The sequence below is a fragment of the Oncorhynchus clarkii genome, chromosome 20 (assembly GCF_045791955.1).
Source record: "Oncorhynchus clarkii lewisi isolate Uvic-CL-2024 chromosome 20, UVic_Ocla_1.0, whole genome shotgun sequence".
In the NCBI taxonomy this organism is placed as follows: Eukaryota; Metazoa; Chordata; class Actinopteri; order Salmoniformes; family Salmonidae; genus Oncorhynchus; species Oncorhynchus clarkii.
Genome location: NC_092166.1, coordinates 39,093,614 through 39,099,613, shown reverse-complemented (window position 1 = coordinate 39,099,613; position 6,000 = coordinate 39,093,614).

The window sequence follows — 6,000 nt, the reverse complement described above, 5'->3', positions numbered from 1 at the left end:
TGAACTTGTGTGGTCTGTGATGTCCTTTATGATATCATGATTTCCCTATATTACAAACTCAGCAAAAAAAGAAATGTCCCTTTTTCAGGACTGTCTTTTTAAAGATAATTTGTAAAAATCCAAATAACTTCACAGATCTTCATTGTAAAGGGTTTAAACACTGTTTCCCATGTTTGTTCAATGAACCATAAACAAATAAAGAACATTCACACCTGTGAAGACACTAACAGCTTACAGACGGTAGGCAATTAAGGTCACAGTTATGAAAACATAGGACACTAAAGGGGCCTTTCTACTGACTCTGAAAAACACCACCAGAAAGATGCCCAGGGTCCCTGCTCATCTGCGAGAGCGTGCCTTAGGCATGAGGACCTCTGAGGACTGCAGATGTGGCCAGGGCAATAAATTGCAATGCCCGTACTGCGAGACGCCTAAGACAGCGCTACAGGGAGACAGGATGGACAGTTGATCGTCCTCGCAGTGGCAGACCACGTGTTACAACACCTGCACAGGATCGGTACATCCGAACATCACACTTGCGGGACAGGTACAGGATGGCAACAATTGCCGAGTTACACCAGGAACACAAAATCCCTCCATCAGTGCTCAGACTGTCCACAATAGACTGAGAGATGCTGGACTGGGCTTGTAGGCCTGTTATAAGGCAGGTCCTCACCAGACATCACCGGCAACAACGTCGCCTATGGGCACAAACCCACCGTTGCCGGACCAGACGGGACTGGCAAAAAGTGCTTTTCACTGACGAGTCACGGTTTTGTCTCACCAGGGGTGATGGTCGGATTCTCGTTTATCGTCGAAGGAATGAGCGTTACACCGAGGCCAGAAATGTCCGGGAACTTGCAGGTGCCTTGGTGGAAGAGTGGGGTAACATCTCACAGCAAGAACTGGCAAATCTGGTGCAGTCAATGAGGAGGAGATGCACTGCAGTACTTAGTATCTGGTGTGGCCACCAGCTGCATTGACTGTTACTTTTGATTTTGACCCCAGCTTTTTTCAGGGACACATTATGTCATTTCTGTTAGTCACATATCTGTGGAACTTGTTCAGTTTGTCTCATTTTTTGAATCTTGTTAAGTTAATACAAATATGTACACATGTTAAGTTTGCTGGAAATAAACGCAGTTGACAGTGAGGACGTTTCTTTTTTTGCTGAGTTGATAATGTGCAATGGCATATTGATGCAAATAAAGCCTTTAAGTCCGGGAAATCTCCAGGGCTGGATGTTATACAAGTTGAGGCACCAAACCTTTTGTGATGTACTCAGAGGACTGTTGTTACCATGTTTCAACCACTCCTATGAAAATGGTAGATTATCAGATACTCAACAAGAAGGTCTAATTTCATTATTACTAAAACAGGATACAAGGGGTAAATAAAGATCCAGACCATTTAAAAAATTTGAGGCCCAGTGTTGTGATGCAAGTGTTTTTTTGTTTTTTTTTAAATAGCGCAAAGAATTGAAAAGGTATTGTCTGATATTATTCATCTTAATCAGTTTTTTCTTTACATGGAAGATTCATTGGAGATAATATAAGACAAGTACTGGAACCAATAGAACACGAAGGGAAACCAGGCCTGGCAGTCATAGCTGACTTTGATAAAGTGTGATTAGAATTTATATATAAATGCCTGGAATGTTTCCATTTTGGAGAATATCTTATACAATGTGTAGTAACCCGAGGTGTAAAATATTAAATAGTGGCTACTTCTCAGAAAGTATTAAACTGTCAAGAGGAGTAAAACAAGGTTGTCCATTATCGGCATTTCTATTTATTATTGCCATCGAAATGTTAGCTATTAAAATCAGATCCAACAATAATATCAAAGGGCTAGAAATCTAGGGCTTAAAAACAAAGGTGTCATTGTACACTGATGATTCATGTTTTCTTTTAAATCCACAATTTGGATCCATAGAGGATTTAGATACTTTTTCTATCCTCTCTTGATTAAAACCAAATTATGATAAGTGTGCTATATTACGTATTGGATCACAAAAAAATACAACTTTTACATTACCATGTACTTTACCAATAACATGGTCTGACGGTGATGTGGACATACTCGATATATACCGTTGAAGTAGGAAGTTTACATACACTTAGGTTGGAGTGATTAAGACTGTGCCTTTAAACAGGTTGGAAAATTCCAGAAAATGATGTCATGGCTTTAGAATAATGGACCGCGCAGTCATCATACCACTCAGGAAGGAGATGCATTTGTCTCCTAGAGATGAACATACTTTGGTGTGAAAAGTGCAAATCAATCTCAGAACAACAGCAAAGGACCTTGTGACGATGCTGGAGGAAGCAGGTACAAGGTATCTATATCTACAGTAAAACGAGTCCTATATCGACATAACCTGAAAGGCCGCTCAGCAAGGAAGAAGCCACTGCTCCAAAACCGCCATAAAAAAGCCAGACTATGGTTTGCAACTGCAAGTGGGTAAAGATCGTACTTTTTGGTGAAATGTCCTCTGGTCTGATGAAACAAAAATAGAACTGTTTGGCCGGAATGACCATCGTTATGTTTGGAGGGAAAAGGGGGAGGCTTGCAAGCCGAAGAACACCATCCCAACATTAAAGCACGGAGGTTCCAGCATCATGTTGTGGGGGTGCTTTGCTGCAGGAGGGACTGGTGCACTTCACAAAATAGATGGCGTCATGAGGAAGTAAAATTATGAGGATTTATTGAAGCAACATCTCAAGACATCAGGAAGTTAAAGCTTGGTCGCAAATGGGTCTTCCAAAGGGACAATGACCCCAAGCATACTTCCAAATTTGTGGCAAAATTGTTTAAGGACAACAAAGTCAAGATTTTGGAGTGGCCATCACAAAGCCCTGACCTCAATCCTATAGAAAATGTGTGGGCAGAACTGAAAAAGAGTGTGCGAGCAAGGAGGCCTACAAACCTGACTCAGTTACACCAGCTTTGTCAGGAGGAATGGGCCAAAATTCACCCAACTTATTGTGGAAAACTTGTGGAAGGCTACCCAAAACGTTTGACCCACGTTAAACAATTTAAATGCAATGCTACCAAATACAAATTGAGTGTATGTAAACTTCTGACCCACTGGGAATGTGATGAAAGAAATAAAAGCTCAAATAAATAATTCTCTCTACTATTATTCTGACATTTCCCATTCTTAAAATAAAGTGGTGATCCTAACTGACCTGAGACAGGCAATTGTTATTAGGAGGAAATGTCAGGAAATGTGAAAAACTGAGTTTAAATGTATTTGGCTAAGGTGTATGTCAACTTCCGACTTTGTATATCCCGAAAGAAAGAAATACTCTCACTCCAATGCATTTTAATAGAAAGTTAGCAAAATAGATAAGATCTTGCTACCATGGAAAGGAAAATACCTGTCAATTTGTGGAAAAATTGCCCTGATTAACTCTTTAGTCATATCCCAGTTTACCTATTTGCTTATGGCCTTCACTACACCATTTTTTAATTATATGAGCAAAACATTTTTCATTTTATTTGGAATGGCAAGCCAGACAAAATTAAACTTGCCTATTTATATAATGAATATGATGAAATATCTAAGCATTAGACCTCTCACTAAAGGCTTCAGGCATACAAAAGTTATACTTAAATCCGAACTGGTTCTCTAGCAGATTAGTAAGAATGTCTTACCCCATGTTCAAGAATGGCTTATTTCAGATTACAACCTCTCACTTTCGGTTATTTGAATATGAAATATCCAAAATATCTCTATTTTTAAAACAAGCCATAGAAAGTTGGTTGCAATTTCAGTTTAATCCACCAGAAAAGAGAGAACAATAATACAACAAATATTATGGTTAAACTCAAATAAACTTATTGATCAACAACAAAAATGTTTTTCCAAAAAATGTTTAAAAACGGTATAATCTTTGTAAATAATATAAATCGGAGGATATGTCATACATGCAGCTAACACAAATATATGGAAATGTCTGCTGTACCCAACATTACCACAAAAATGGAAGAGGCAAGTGGAAGGAAAAAAGTAAGGATCTTGTCTGTCGGTCCTGCATTAAAGACAAAAAATGGTTGTAAATGTAAAATGTAATTTAAAATACATTGTGTCCGTAAAATGTATATAGTATGTATAAACTGGAAGTAGAAGCCTTAGTGTTGCTGTGCATTCGTTTAATCCAATTAGGGGAGGGGTGGTAGGTTTAGGGGAAAATAATATATATACACTACCGTTCAAAAGTTTGGGGTCACTTAGAAATGTCCTTGTTGAAAGAAAAACACGTTTTGTCCATTAAAATAACATCAAATTGATCAGAAATACAGTATAGACATTATTAATGTTGTAAATGACTGTTGTAGCTGGAAATGGCAGATTTTTAATGGAATGTCTACATAGGCGTATGGAGGAGGCCCATTATCAGCAATCATCACTCCTGTGTTCCAATGGCACGTTGTGTTAGCTAATCCAAGTTTATCATTTTAAAAGGCTAGTTGATCATTAGAAAACCCTTTTGCAATTATGTAAGCACAGCTGAAAACTGTTATTCTCATTAAAGAAGCAATACAACTGGCCTTCTTTAGACTAGTTGAGTATCTGGAGCATCAGGATTTGTGGGTTCAATTACAGGCTCAAAATAGCCAGAAACAAAGAACTTTCTTCTGAAACTCGTCAGTCTATTCTTGTTCTGAGAAATGAAGGCTATTCCATGAGAGAAATTGCCAAGAAACTGAAGATCTCGTACAACGCTGTGTACTACTCCCTTCACAGAACAGGTTCTAACCAGAATAGAAAGAGGAGTGGGAGGCCCCGGTACACAACTGAGCAAGAGGACAAGTACATTAAAGTGTCTAGTTTGAGAAACAGATGCCTCACAAGTCCTCAACTGGCAGCTTCATTGAATAGTACCCGCAAAACACCAGTCTCAACGTCAACAGTGAAGAGGCGACTCCGAGATGCTGGCCTTCTAGGCAGAGTTGCAAAGAAAAAGCTGTATCTCAGACTGGCCAATAAAAATAAAAGATTAAGATGGACAAAAGAACACAGACACTGGACAGAGGAACTAGAAGGCCAGCATCCCGGAGTCGCCTCTTCACTGTTGACGTTGAGACTGGTGTTGCGAAGTAATACAAAAAATCTGAAAGATGAGTCAAATTTATTGCCACCATTTTCAATACTCCAGCACCCTCCCCTTGCAAGGATAACAACACAGGCCCTTTTTATAAAATGCTTTGAGTTGCAGGAAACGGGGGGAGGTTGCTTGGGCCATTCCTCCATACAGATTCTTACCAGATCCTTGATATCCTTCGTTTTCTCTTATGGTCTGCTCTCTACAATTCAAACAAGTTATTCAATGGGGTTTATGTCAAGAGACTGAGATGGCAATTTGCAAAATGTTGATTTTGTGTTAAATTAACAATTTCTTTGTGGATTTTGATTAGTGCTTGGGGTTATTGTCTTACTGGAAGATCCACTTGCGGTCCTGGGGCCTCATTTATAAAAATGTTCTTACATTTATACTTGAACTTAGTCGTAAGATCATTTCTGACAGTGTGCTTACATTTGATTCATAAAAGATACCGAGCATAAATAAAATATTGTTTACGCAGGTTCTAAGAAGCCCATTTGTAATTTACGCACTGGTGATCAATAAATCTCGAATTAACTTCAAATTGACGGCACCTGAACGTGCCTTACAATCAGCGATTTCCCCTTATAGAATGCTAGCACAAATGAGGGTGTTGTCAGGAATAGCCATGAATCATCATGCGCAAGTCATTCCGGTCTCAGAAAACTCTCCTTTCTAAAAGCACGGGTTTCTGTCTTCCAATAAGAACAGCCATGATTACTTTTTTATAATTTGACACTATTTATAGAACATCGCATCCTGTTTTTAATTCAAAACACCTTGCATCTGGCAATTCATTCCTCACACCTTTAATTGATAATTGCTAACAAATGCAAAGTTCACCACAGGCTTGGATGCATATGCATCCCAAACTGAAATGCCCCTACAT